The following is a 15,468-nucleotide window of genomic DNA, read 5'->3' on the forward strand; positions in this document are numbered from 1 at the left end:
GGACACTCGCATGGCATTGAAGTGGCCGGCACGCTTGAAACCTTCTGCATCCGTCTTGAGTTACAAATATCACCCATAGAGTTTACATTAGGTTAAACTTTTCCCTAAAGTTTGCCGTTTATACAGGTGTACTCGTCCACGTCTGCGTGGTGGGAACATTTAATTTTTACTTTCTTTTGATTCGTCAAAATTTTACCGATTAACTGTTTGAAAAATTAACCAAGATGAAAGCATGAGGTTAATCGATCAACGGCCTAGCCGTAGTTATAACTTGAGATGAGTAATGGATTAAGAACTGTGACCTTAAACAAAAGCTTACTCAAGCCAATACAAGTCACCCAGGTCTCCAGATTCTAAGAGAGCACAGAAAAGTCGGAGCCACGCGAACATACTGTTGACAACCCCTTTTGATTATAAACGTTAGGTCCATTATGAGTATGGTCCTTCAGGCCGGACAATAAATAAAGAGCACACTACATGGAAGTTTTTCGCCGCCTGAGATGCCATAGGAATAAAACGGCAGGAGTTGCGCGCAATAGGTGATTGACAGCTTCATCACAACAATACATCTGCCATTTCGTCACGTCTCGTACGGGGTTTTACCCAGGTATACCAGCTCCCCTACTGTCCAGACATGGCACCCTATTACTTCTGGCTTTTGCGAAAGCTGAAATCGCAACGCAAAATATTTTAGACTTTATTGAGATAAGAGACAACACGACGAGGCAGGGCAGAAATTCAGACACGGGTCTCGGTGTGTTCTGATGTCTTTACGTGACCCTCTCAAGTGTGTTCTGATGTGACCCTGCCAATCTAGTGTCTTCTGGGGTGACCTCGTCATGCATACACAATATAACCTAGATGCAGAAAGGACTGCTGATGACAACGGCTAGCAAATTGTGCAAAAAGAATACCAATTTTTTGAAGGTTTAGGTGTTCATTCTGCCATGAAATAAAACTACAAAGACAATGAAACTTACTATTTTATTTTTTTTCCCAACACGCACCACTCGCACACATTCCCTTGCAGACAGGGCTGTCCATGGCTCTTTTCTTCCATGCCGTTTTTGCCAGCACATCTGTATGGCTAAGATGATGGCTTGGGCATGTTGGTATCGCATGATGAAACCTACAGTGCATAAAAAAAAATACACGAGCAGTTATTCATAAACAAAAACCTTAAAGTAATAAAATTACAACAGTAAACAAGGAAGTTCTGTCGTGTCCAGCCTGATAATCAGTCAATTTATCACTCGGCCTGCCCTCCCGCATTCAATCTGCTTTTCCATACCTGTGGGCAACATAATACAGTCAAACCCGAGTATATCAAACTCTCAATAAACCATCTACCATTTCGATATAGCGGGCAATTCACTATAAAAGTTTAAATGATTTTGACAACGAACAAGCACGTCACATTTAGAAAAGTAGTTCTCTCGAAGGGGCATCTGTACGTCATGAGGAACGCTCACCGCAGCTATTTAGTGGCCGCTTCTTCGTCTACCGGCTCACCCTCTCCCCCCGCGAGATATATATATATATATATTTTTTTATCTTCTGGGCGGTCGACGCAACAGCCCAAAATAAAAAAAAAAGCCACCTTACTCTGCAAGCTGGCTTTCCCCCAAGAACGACTCTCTCGCTGGGGAAAATCAGCTTGCAGAGCTAAACAGCGCTCTTGGCAGATTGATGTATGGGGAGACGCTGCAATTTTCGTTCAATGCAATTGCATTTTTCGCTATACATTTTTATTGCAGCTACCAGTCCATTTACAATTAGTATGAATTAACCGGGTTCGATAATATTGGGTTTGACTGTAGATCGAACATCGTAGCCTCGCTCCCAGTGTGCAAAGAAAGCGCTGTACCCCATGCGGCATTTCTCCTGGTCTGCCCACATTCACCTTGTCTGACCTCATAGTGCCTCTGACTGTACATGTGTGCTGCACAAGGCAAAACCAACAATAGGTCCATAAAAATATCTCAAATCGTAGTAAATTATAACTCACACTATACACACATTATGTGCAGAGCTAAGCACAGCACAGCCACAAAAGATTCTGTGCCCTTCCAGGTTGATCAGAAATACCCACCAGTTAGAGCGTCAATTTTTTCTTGTGTTAGGGGCTTCTTTCCCACCACACCCTCCTAGAGGAGACGCCTGCAGGCTTGCCCTGACATTCTCCTGTCCAAGAGCTCCGCAGGCTCCCATAGTGGTCGGCTGACCATTCTGAGTAAGCGGCCAGGAGTGGCAGCCTTTTCCATGGCGTGTGTAAATGCTGCCTCTCGCATTTTGATGCCAGGTCCAAGATGAATCTGCAGAGAGTCACATTGTCAAGCAAATGCACAAAAAGTGAAGAAATACAGGCAACACAAATGGGGCTGTCCACTTTTGTCTGCAATCATGTTCCTGCTTTGTTTCACTGAAATGCTGTATTGTACATATTATTACGAAGACGACGACACACATCTTTGGGAAATAGGGGCGCGCGCTGCATGTTTTCGCCACGCAAGCTGAGAGCAATTTGGCTGTTTCGCCATTGGTCGCCTCTGGTCTTCCCACATTGCACTATCAAATACGTCTCTCATAAACACCCTCACAATATATACAAATAAAAAAAAAAGAAATAAGTTAAAGGGGCATTTCCTAGTATTCCACGATTGCCTATTTATGTTCCTAACTCAACCTATGTGCTCTAAGCATCCCATAAGTCCAAAACTCACAATCATGTGCAGCTTATTTCACTATTAAAAAAATGTGATCAAAGATGGCGAATATGGTTGAATTGAATCAAGGCCAATGGGGTGGAACGGCGAAGAACACTCGTCACTCAATTGCAAGCGAGGGCTTCCTGTGCAGACGAGCAGGACTGGTCGACTGCTTGTCCGCACGTGAAGCCATCGCTTTGTGATTGTGTGATGAGCCCCGTTCGTTGCTCGCTTACATTCGGCCAGGTTCAGTGGTGCCATTTGTACGTCTCAGATTCACTATCTTTTATCAGATTTTTATTAGTGGAATAAGCTGCACATAATTTCACTTTAAATTTTTGGGATGCTTAGAGCACATAGAATGTGTTACAGCCATAAATAGGCCACCTTAAAAATCTCCCGAGAGCCGCTTTAAGAGAAGGAATTTCAGCTTTGGAAAGGAGGTCCATTATTGCTGTAAAATACTTATAATGATATAAAAAAATTGTTTCATAAAAGCTTATCACATATATAATATTTTAGGTACCCTTTAATGAACCATTTGACAATTTTTAAGTGCAGCATCGCAAAGTACAAAGGAAGTATACTGCTGTGCACTCCCATGTTTTGTACTAATATGTGCAGTCTCGGGCAGCCAAGCGATGCGAAAGAAACACCTTTGGGCTCGAATCCATGACAAGACATGAAATAAAAAACATGAATGAGTGTGCCATCACCATAGCTCACTACCTTCGCTTTCTGTGTTCAGAAATAGGCATCAATATGTCTCACCTCTGCCTTCTTTGCTAGTCTATACTAGCGAAGCGGACTAGCTTACTAACCCCTGGATAGGTGATAAGTAGGTATTATTGGCACTGCTAAACTGTAATTTGTGGGACACGGCTGTCAGATAGCACTGATGTCACTCTCACCCGCATGTACACTTTTTCGAAGATAGTGCACCTTCTCGTCCTATGGCAGGACATGAACTATCTTCTTTTATTTCTTTTTTTCTATTTTTAGTAGGAAAATAGGCATCGAACGAGCATAATTTTTCGATATTTAGGATCCTTATAGCCCGCCGAATGAGTTATCACCAAGAACAGACAATCTCAGAAACGTCTTTAGTCCACCTCTAAGCCAGGTACCTGTCTCTTTGTGTGCCTGCCTGTTTGTGTCCTTGTCTTTTGTGCCATTAGTCTGTTCTCCAGAATAAACCAATGGAGTGGAAACAATAAACAAAGTGCCTTGTAGGCCGAGACACATACCTCAGCATCCCGGACAGCAAAAAGAGGTGGCCAAGAAAAGGCCACAGCCTCACCAGGTGGAGCAGCCACAGCAGCACCGAGGAGAGCAAATTGAAGGTTAGAGAGACGAGTAACATCAAGATCTTGATTCGCTTAAACATTTAGGACAAACTGTAGCTTTAATAAAGAAAACGTTTGCCACACCACGTAATCCCAAATGACGGGCAATGCAGTATAAACAAAGCACAATATTCCTTCACAGCATCAATCTAGCCCCATGCTAAGGAGCTATGTTAGGTAGTCAAATCATTCAACCCCATGTCTTTGTTGTAGTAATTGAAGGAAGCATGCATATGCCCAAACAAAATGTAGGCTTCAGTTACTAATAGGGTGAGATTTCAGCAATGCATCATAAAACAAATGAAAGCGATTGGCTGGTTTTCACACCGTCAGTCAATCACTTTCACTTGTTTTATGATTTGTGAGGACGCAAAATTGTGGAGGTAGTGCCCGCTCTTCCTTGCGGTACTTTTAGGGAGGTGACATGAGGGTGCTGTGGTCACTACTATAAAAGTGGTATGCTAAGCTTATGATGTTGCCACAGCCAGGCTACTTTATGCACTAAATAAATGAAGACTACCTTTTGAAATCACGCCTTTAAGATAGTATTCATTCACATGCGATACTGGCAACCTGATCAACTCTTGTCGTTGCAACTACTCGTAGGTAATGACTGTGTCGTGCTATGCTGCATAAAGAAGTCATGAAATGAAGTCGTCCTGCAAGTGCATATTTAGATTGAGGCCCACCAGCACTGTCACCCTCTCAGTAGATTATTTTCTTCTTTTATACAGATCAAAACAAACTAGGTTTTGCAACATACAGTCAGAGGCGCCTTGGGCAACGACACTGTGTGTGTGTGTGTACGCGAGGGGGGGCAGGCAAACGCAGCAGAATCTTGATAATAGGAATCTCTCCACTTCACTCCCTCCCCTCATCGAAAGTAAAGTTACTGAAATATTAACCGGCAATGCAGTTTGGCACTACACGTTGCGCCATCTAGCGGCTGCAAAATAAGACACTGGGTGGGCCAGGACGGCCAAGATCGGGGGGCTGCGGGTGGGCGCATTTAAGAAACCATGTGTGAATGTGGCATTTCGGATTGGCGTGAGCCTTTTTGGGCACAGTTTCTCTTAAAAGTAAGTCCCGGCTTCACGTCTGTATGACCTCACCGAGCTCCTGTGACATCTCGCCTACTCCTAGAGTTCCCCCAAAGAATAAACGTCGCTACTGCTGCGTGAAAGACTGCCAAAGTCACGTAGGTGACTCAAGCGTCAAACTACAACGGTTCCCTTCGAGATCTTGGGAAGCGACACTGCAACAGAAGTGGATTACTGCAGTGCGACGCATCAAGCAAGTGAATTCTACAATAATTGTTGAAGTGAACGAAAATAGATGTGCAGGCTTGGAAAGTGGTTCGACGAACTCGTTTTGCAGACTACTCAGCAAAAATAACAAATTTATACCAGTTGTTTTACAAGTCACTTAGACAGCCACACAGGAAATACGGTAGAAACAATCGGGCCGATTGTTGCTTTGCTGTGCCGCCTAGAATCAGGCGATGAGGCCTTCAAGATGAGAGAGGCCCGTTGGCCCGTTCCGGCACTCGTAATTGTATGTGTCTATAGCCGTTCGGCACACGCGCAGTCACAACCAAAACCTTCCAAACCTGTGAGTTCTCAAATAGTGGATTTTCGCAGCACATTTGTTTGTTTTGGCAACCAAATTTAATGCTGAGTCTGGTAACAAATGTGACGGCATGCACAAAACAGGATGCGCAAGTTTTTCTTTAGAAAAAGATTATGCGAAGCATAAATATCCATCTCATACGCACACTTTGTTGCCTGTCACCTTTTTACACCAGGCTCGCGTACCACATTACCACATTACAGCCATTGCAACGTGCATACTCGTCTCACGCATGCAGTCTGGTTCCAATCAGGGATGCCGCAAACATTTTTCGAACTGAAGGTTCGGTGACAGAATCAGGCGGCTCGAAAGATTTCGAATTTTCGAACTTGTTGAACTAAGAATTTTTTTTTTTACCAATGGCACAGTTATGTAGGTCAAAAAGACAGCTTTGAACTTCCGAACCAGTAAGTATGTGAAGAGTAGTGCCTTCCAACTAGTTTCCAACAATGATCATCTACGCAATCTTTTATGAAGTGAAGAGCGACAGTAGCTATACATATGCATATATAATTTCAGATTAAAATAAAGATTAAGCTCAACCACGCCTCTTTTCCCGTATTGTTTTCTTTAACAGTCCGGAAAATCAGGGGAGGGGGAGGTAGCTTGCCAGATCGCTTTAAGGTTTTTCCGAGGCGCAACTTTTTGCCCGCCCCTGGCCGTTTCGAACTGAAGGAGTATCGTACGAGTGCGTTCATGTGATCACTGCTGCGTGATGCACGTTAAAGATTCTCCCGGGCTGGAGGTCGCAATTACTGCTACATGGCCAGACGTCACTCTGCACTGGCAAATATTCCAGCACATCTGGGACACTCGTCATCTCATTTAATTGCCTGACCAACTTCTGCATTCTAAATGTCACACCTAACTTTTTTAAACCTGATTTTGTGCAAACCAGTGAGGCGTGAAAATGCTATTTGAAACTGAAATTGTAGAGGAACATGAAAACCGGACTTCGAACTTTGCGCACTTGGAGAATCGAAACCTTCTAACTTTATGCAGAAGGAAATTCGAAATCTTAGATTTTTTCCAACTTTGGCTATAAAAATTTTACACGTTGAAATTTTTCGAATTTCAGATCCAAAGAAATTCGAAACCTTCTAACTTCTGATTCAAAGAAATTCTAAATCTTCTAATTTTTCGAACTTCAGATCCCAAGAAATTCAAAATTATTGAATCTCTCGATTTATTAGTTAGGAAAGTTCAAAAACTTTAAATTACTCGATCTCAGGTAAAAAAATATTCGAAATAATCGAACCCGTACTTTTAGAAACCGGTGTTCGGTGTTCACGTGTTCGAAAGTTAAAAACTTTTCGAATTTGCACATCGGTACGGTCGAAAATATCGAAAACTTTCAATTTGGACCTCAGATCAGTTTGAAAATATCAAAACCTTTCGAAGTCAAACCGAAGGAGGTTCGAGACATCCCTAGTTCCAATTAGAGCACTATATAGCTCCTACGGAGGAGAGTAGCGCAATCCTTTGATCCGCGTGCTTCGCCGACAAGATGGCCGACTGAGCAGCTCGGCGCGAGTTACGTGGTGCTCAGGGTTCCAGGAGGCGGCCCGCCCTATCGGAGAATACATGGAGATCGACTCAACACGGCTGATAAAAAATAAACGGCAAGTCCACACTTTTTGAAACTAGTCTGTCGTGAAGTTGCTAAAGCACGAAACACTTTATCAAAATTTTAATAATATTGGATGCATGTGAAAATTGTGAGAAGGCAATTTCCAAGGCAATGGCGTTTGAAGCAGATGATTGTTTTGCACAGCGGAGATGGTTTTTTTTGGGTTGGCCGGAGCGGCTCACGTGATTGGTGTGACGTCGCCGCGTCGTCTGCTGCATGATGCCGCTTAGGCATTTTTTCAAAACAGTTACGTCCTTACGTGGCACAGAACTTAGCGCAAATTATTGTAAAATGTTCCATTATTATGTCAAAAACTATTGTCGTTCCGTACATCCCCACAACAATGAAGAAACAGCGATTTTCCCACGTTTTCCATGCATTTCTGACCGGAGTTGGAACCTCCAGGAGTTCGCCACTAGTCGCCGAGAGATGGCGTTCTAGATTGCGGTACTCCAGAGCCGTATATGGGGAGAGTTTGGTCAGTCTATGATCTCGCCACCGTAACGCTCTCCTCCTGAGCGAACCAATCAGCACGCGGCGCAGAGTGAGAGGCATGAGCGCGAACTTTCGGCTGCTCGCAGCTGAGTGGAAAGGGCGGCCATCTTCGATCATTCTCCAGACGGAATGCATGGAATCAGCATCTAAATCTCGATTATTGCCTTTTATATCACTGGCTCTGGCAAGAAAATTACATTCTGTTATTCCTCGGGGGTTAAAAAGCTAACAAATGAAGATTTTTCGGCGCATGGCCCCAAACTTTTATTCAGGCGAAAAAGAAGTCGGCCCGTAGCAGACGACGCGTAGCCTCAGCAGTGCTCTTATCCGACCAGCCTCCGACAGCGTTGCTAAAAAATGGTGGTCGTCTTCTCTCTGCTCCCTTCTTTATCCCTCGCTCCTACGGCGCTCTCCTCCCTTTCATTTACTTTTCTCCTCTCCGGCGCCTTCGTCGCCACACCTACTGGCCAAACTCTCCCAATATACGGCTCTGCGGTACTCTGCTCCGAAGGGCTATATAGTGCTCTAGTTCCAATCACCCACCTTTTATTCTAGCCGGGGGCGAGCGCGAGGAAACAGGAGGAGCGTGCTGCACCATGCTGGGGCCGGGCAGGAACAATGGAGCCGTTCTGGTTGATCTGGCCCATGGCGATCCCCGGAGTGTTCCACCAGCAAGGTTCGGATCAGGATTGGCGGAAACGGCGAGCCCTGGCCATACCGGCCTAGGCCGCGACGATCCCAGACTGGTTCCGCAGCAAGACTCGGGCTGTGATAGCCCGGAACAGCCAGCCTACGCGGCGCTGGCGTGGGAAGGACGGTCCGCAGGCCTGGACAAGGACGCCGACTGCGATCTCTGAACGATGGGAGACAACCAGGGTCGGCGGGTCCGGACTGCTAGCTCTTGAAGACGGACAACTGGGAAGTACAGTAAAACGATTAGCCGTCTTCTCGTTGTGTTGTGTCCTTCCCTGGGAGACGAGTGAAACACATACCGATCGGGCGGCGATTATTATAGAGCGATCCTACAAGTGGTGAAGACAACTCAAAGAGGTGTCCGAATGACAACTCAATATGCTTGCCGGCTGGCTATGCTGGGTAAAACGAAGACTTTCGAACTGATAGCCGCCAGAAACTTTTCTGTAAATCTATACATTCAGGCTCGTATCGCTCACTGGAGATCAAGCTACAAACGTCTCAGCAGATCTAATATTGCGGAATTCCCGATGTGCAATGCAGCAAACACAAAAAGAAACAAAGATCCTTACCTTCCTCGTGACTTGCTGAACTTGATTCTTCCACGACGAGCTCGCGGTGCTGGCGGGCCAAACTGCCCAGTGTACACAGACGCCGCCAACGATTCCCACAACTTATAGCGACACAAATATTTTTCCTTTTTTTAACTTCCAGGATACAATGAATATGATAATAGTTTTTGGAACACAAAGCAATAAACAAGCAAGTTAACGTATGTTAGGAGATACATTTTACTGGTTTCGTTTTCGCGGTCTCAAATTTTGGCCGCCAGGGGTTTTCCAGATTCTCTGTCGGCTCCGATGTGCATGGCGGCACCCAGGACGCGTATCGTTAGTATCGTCCCATATCGTCCACGCCGTGCTATGCATTTCGGCCTGCTGCTGCAAAGGTAAGCAGTACTTTGCTCTGAAATATGTTAATTTTGCATTTTTAGAAGTTCTAGATTCCATAGCGCAGACGTATTGCACCTTGAAACGTATTAAAGTCGGGGGAAAAAGTACACAGAAGACATGCGTATCGTGTAAAAGCTGTTTCACATGTTGCGATTCTCGCTCGAAATCATTGCGATTTCCAGTAAAATGTGCGATTAAAGTCGCAGTCGTACTGTCGCAGCGGCTCTGCGACTGCTTTCCACCGAGTTGGTATTTTGCCGCAGAGTCAGTGCGATCGCTTTCTTGTCAACCAGCCGTTCATTAGCCAGCTTTCATCCGCGAGAAGAAAATAAACGTAGGCACATAAAAGCTTCTGGTTTAATGCCTAATTATTAGAAATTTCTAGTTACATATTGCATTCCTAAAACATTTGTGCTTATTAAGACGTTTTTGTCGTATTTTAGATAAAGTCAAAGCGTCGCGTCCGTGTCCGAAGCGCCGGCCGCTCAGACAGAAATCGCGCGGTTGTTGGAGCATGTGAAACCAAACATTGCGATCGCTCTCGCTGCGTCAGCCGTCGCACCGATTTTTTTTCCCACAGTCGCTGCATGTGACGCAGGCTTAAGAGAGTAGTCGGATAGTAGCTTTGTGATTTCTGTGGTGTTCCCTTCCGGGCTTAGATTTGGCAGTGTTTCGGTAGTTTAAGCCGATTAATGTTTAGCCAGGTAAATAGACTGGGTGATAGTTTAGGGGCGAGCGTTCGCTCTGAATCTTACATACCTATGCACGAGGAATCAGCTGTAATTGTCGGCAGAAAGCTTCCTGTTTGGCGTGGTTTAGTTCATCCCTATGTTGACCTGTTTACTGATAGAATTTGACGTGGTGCTCTTTTCTTTTAGGTATCGTACTCTATTGCTGCCCGATGGAAATTCTATCAGGATCTTTCTACCAGACACGAAGTCGCGATCGTCCCTGTGTGGTTTTCATTCCGGAAAGTGGAACAGTGTCCGATGTGGGATCTGGTGATAGTGAAGTGAGTGACAGTGACGAGGAGAGCTTGCCAACGAAGGGCCTAATAACAGAACTTCCAAGCGATAACGAAACTGAAGGCGGAACGCCCGCCTTTCCAGTTCTGTCAAGAAAGAAACAAAAGTCACCGCCGCAAGTTTTCGACTGGCGAAAGGAAGACCGGTGTTTAGTGGAGCCTGCGGAGGCCATGTTTACGGCCTCTGATGATGTGAAAAGCCCGCTGAAATATTTTCACGTTTTCATTGATGACAAGCTGCTGACGGTGATTGTTGACGAGACAAACCTCTATTCTGTGCGTCAGGCTAGAGCGTACGGGTAAACTTTTGTTACACTGTGTCAGCATGCTTGCACAAAGTACATATTATTCAAACTGAATCGTTCTTTATTTTATTTTTTATTCAGGTAGCTCCTGCAGCGCCGTTGAGGCATTATTGCAGGAGGCGAACAACATAGAAAAAAACATTTCTGCATTTGCGGCACAAACAGTTTCAACACTTAAATTGTTCCAATCCCTAATGGTCCTAACAAAGAAAGAATTTTTGCACAGTTCCGTCCTGGTGGAATATTCGCGTATTTTGTGGATATGATCTTTACGTTGGGAAATATAGTAAGGGGGTAGAAGGTAATGAAAACCGTTAATACCAGTGTGTTTATTATAAATGCTATATAGAAATTCTAAGCGCAAATTTTTCCGCCTGAATGTCAGCAAATCCCAGCCTAATGTACTCTTCATGTCCGTGACACTCGAAAAGCGGTCGTACAGCCCCAGGACGAAGCGTGCCGCACGATTTTGGATCCTCTCTAAAGCGTCTATGTGATTTTGCTGAGCAGGATCCCACACAGTGCAAGCATAATCTGTAAGAGGTCGAACGTAGGTAAGGTATGCAAGTTCTTTTATTTTTTGTGTAGACCTTTTTAGATTACGCTGGATAAAACCGAGTGCCCGTCCCGCCCTCATGACGACATCGTCAATTTGCGCATTCCACTTGCAGTCTGCTAATAAGGTCACCCCCAGGTACTTTACTTTACCGTCACTTTTTAGTGGTTCATTATTTAAATAATACTGAGTGTGAAGTTTATTTTTTTTGCGGGTGAAGGTGACATGTACACATTTGCTGACGTTTAACTGCAATTTTGATAGACTGCACCAGAGTTCAATTTGATCCAAATCAGCCTGCAGTTGTGTGGAATCCTCATCGTTTTTTATACATCTATATACAACACAATCGTCAGCAAACAACCTTAGCTGAGAGGTCACGCCAACGTGAATATCATTTATAAATATTAAGAACAGCAAAGGTCCAAGTAACGACCCCTGTGGCACGCCAGAGGTAACTTCAACAAAATCTGATGTTTCACCATCTAGAACCGTACATTGACGACGCGAACACAAATATGCCTGTATCCAATTATGTACCGAAGTATCTAGATTCAAAAGTGCCAATTTTCGGATTAAGAGGGAATGCGATACTGTATCAAACGCTTTTCTAAAATCGAGAAACACACAATCAATTTGCTCACCCCTATCAACGGTAGTAACAAGATCATGATAAAATTCAGTGAGTTGTGTAGTACAAGAATAACCCTTTCTAAATCCATGTTGATAATCAATAAAAAAGTTCTGAAACGTGAGATGTTGCATTATCTGGGAATATAAAATGTGCTCAAACAACTTGCAGCAAACCGACGTTAAGGAGATCGGCCTGTAATTCGTGACATCATTTTTGGGACCTTTCTTATGTATAGGAGTAACATTAGCTAATTTCCAGTCCCCTGGCAAAGCTCCATTAAGTAATGACTTGTTAAATATTATGAAAAGGTAAGGCGCTATTGCGTCTGCCCAACTCTTTAGAACCCGAGGGGAAATTTTATCAGGGCCCATCGCTTTGGTTTCATTGATATGTTCCAAAAGATTAAATACACCTTCCATACTTATTTCTACGGGTAGCATCACATCGTAATTGCTTGAACACATTTCTAGTGTTGTATCTTCTGGAGGCAGAAAGACTGATTTAAAATAATTGTTAAAAACGCAAGCTTTCTGCCCTGCGTCAGTGAGTAGTTCGCCATGTACCATTATATCAGGTATTCCCATCTGATCATTACCACAGAGCTTCATAAACTTCCAGAGCTGCTTATTGTTAGTTTTCATCGTGTCTTCAAGACGTTGAAGATAATCCTGTTTAAATTGTTTTGCGGTCTCTTTGTACGTCGTAGTCAATTCCTTTAATATCTGGAGGTTTGAGGCCGAACTTTACTTTTTATATCTTGCGTACGCACGCTTGCGTTTTTTAATAATTCTTAATAGACCACCATTGATCCATGGTTTTTCTCTTTTCTTTAGCTTACGTACCTCAATACTCGGAATGTATTTCTCTGTGAGGCTAATAACTCTCTGTTTAAAAAGCATCCACACGTCCTCAACACTCATTTCTTCGGCAATACATTCGAAAGAAAGGAAGCTCTCGCGAAGTTCAGAACTGATACCCTCATAATCACCCCTTGCGTACAGAAATACGTTTCGATTTGCATTCAATTTTTTACGGGGAGATCGCCCCTTCAATTAAGCACCTTGTAAAATCAAATGTGATGTTTGAGCTCTATACATCTTATTTAATTTTAAAAGAAAACATGTTTTCAATCAACACCAGACATATATCCGTAATGTGTGCTCACCAGATTCACCCTAGAGTGCATGTCAGTCCAGTTTAGTGTCCCGTGGTGTGCACATTAGACTGGTCTGGTGTGGCATAATGCGCACATCAAGCCATTCTAGTGTGCTGTGGTGGGCATATCTGACCAGCCTAGTTTGTTTTAATGTGCACACCAGGCCACACTAGGATGGTGTGATGGGCACATCAAACCAGCCTAACGTGTTCTGGTGGGCACGCTAGAATATGTTAGGCTGGTTTGATATGCGCAACAGAACACACCAGGCCGGTCTGATGTTCACAACAGAAAACACTAGAAGACACCAAACTGGTCAGGTGGATTTTTCAATAGGGAAGTGTGTTAGCTGCTAAGGGGAGTACTTTGTAGGAGATTAAGATAGCATTGTTTTAGAGTGCAAATATTTTATAAAAAAACTAAATGGCTGGATAAACAGATCTGATTCTATGTAGAAGTAGACATGGCATTAGTTTTGCCACAAAGCACCCCTGTATTGCAACGAAGTACTCTTCACAAAATAAAAAAAATATGAATAGCTTTTCATTTCTGCGATATTTGACAGTATTAAGGTGGTTATTGCACAGTCATCTAAAACTACAGCATGCAATGTAAATGTGATGTAGTCATGCCATTAGTTTTGCCAGAAAGGATTTCTGTATTCCAATGAAGTGAACTAACAAAATGGGCGATATGAACAGCTTCTAATTTTTGCTTACATCCAAGTCCTCAGATCAAGGGAAGGTTGATGAATGTTATGTATATTGTGCGTTGTGTGATGTCAATGATTATCCCGGAAGATTCTTATATATGTCCTGCGGGAGAGTATATATTATGGCACTATGTATACACCTACTCATTGACTTAATTTGCAAAAACTGCTCAGGAGATCTATAAGGATCTATTTTATGGAATTATTATTGAGCACATTACTTATTTTCAACATGTTAAGATGCCTTAAGTGTACAAGAATCCTACATAGGTCTTGTGATGATTCGGACACCAAGCGAAATAGAGATGTAGTGAATCGCTTCGATGACGCCTGGAAAGGTGTGCATTGCATAAAGTTTGTGACAAACGACCCCGTATCTTGTCGTTGCTGCTTTTTACGTTGACGCCTTTTGTATTCTGAGTCTTATAGGCATGAACCAGCTCTCCCAAATTGCGCTTTTGACTTGGCACCATCGACATGGTTACTGAGCTACGCTAATTATCAGTGCTGCATGTACAGCTCTCTTTTTCACCCAAGGTGTGGGAAGGTGCGGCAGCTTAGCAGAAGCGGCGCTTCCAGCACCAAGAGAAAGAACTGAAACAAGAATTGGGCAACTGCCCTTTAACATGTAAACAAAACAGAAATGTTCACACATGACTTTGTGTGCTGTCGAGTACATACGAGAACTCTGTCTGCTCCAACACAGTGGAAGGCATCTGCTGAGCCAGCTCCTGCTGTGGCGTCTTCCTTCAGCAGGAACTTGTCAAAAGAGAGCACCCCTTGTGCTGTTTTACTCCCTTCGCCTCGCTACACGGGCTCGCCTGGCAAACACCTGGTCGATGAGTGCCGATCTTGCACTGGTCCTGCCATGGTGCTCAGGAACATGCTCTACTACTACATCTGAAAAGACGCGTCGACGACTTGCCAACCTCAAGTCTACGGGTGGTTCGGCTTCACCCAGCTGGAGTGCCAGGTTGTGGACCACTGCCATGGCCACGATGCTGGACAGTGCAGTCTCCAGCTTGATGCGGAGTCCAAACTCCAGAGCGGGGAAGCGGCGCTTCCACACGCCACACTGCCTTTCAACAGTACTGCGTAGGGTATGTGGGCTCGGTTGTAGGCTCTCTCAGCTGGCGTCTTCGGAGCAGCAACTGGTGTGAAGAGGTACCTGGAGCAGGCATAGCCTCCATCTCCTAGCAAAATGCTCTCATTCATCTGTCCACTCTCAAACAGTGCTTTTAAAGCACTGTTGCCAAAGATTGTGCTGTCATGCACCGAGCCTGGCCACCGGACCACAATGTTGCGGATGCAGAGTTGATGGTCTGACACTGTCTGCACATTAATGGAAAAGTATCCGGCCCGGTTCCGATACAGTTCGGCATGATCACCTCCAGGCGACTGGATGGGGACGTGCGTGCAGTCGATTGCTCCAACAACGCCTGGAAATCCTTGCATGCTGTAGAATCCTTCGGAAACAGTCCTGCGTTCCGCCTCGGTCGTGGGAAAAGAGATGAACTCCCTTGCCAGCGCAGCAATGGCGTGCGTGACCCGCTTGACGACTCGACACACAGTTGACTTGTGCACACCCCACAGGTCGCCCAAAACTACCTGGAAGGTGCCCGTCGCG

General features: G+C 44.4%; 1 long non-coding RNA gene across 1 annotated transcript; it reads right to left on the bottom strand.

The window, feature by feature from the left end:
* Window positions 1-968: 968 nt before the first annotated feature.
* LOC115318110 lies at window positions 969-2,212 on the bottom strand. The gene is made up of 2 exons (XR_003918175.3): window positions 2,093-2,212; window positions 969-1,129 (listed from the first exon to the last, which is right to left on the bottom strand). It is a non-coding gene; the product is annotated as an uncharacterized LOC115318110 (long non-coding RNA).
* Window positions 2,213-15,468: the final 13,256 nt, after the last annotated feature.

This window comes from Ixodes scapularis, unplaced genomic scaffold (assembly GCF_016920785.2).
Source record: "Ixodes scapularis isolate PalLabHiFi unplaced genomic scaffold, ASM1692078v2 PGA_scaffold7__128_contigs__length_106722199, whole genome shotgun sequence".
NCBI classification, from domain to species: Eukaryota; Metazoa; Arthropoda; class Arachnida; order Ixodida; family Ixodidae; genus Ixodes; species Ixodes scapularis.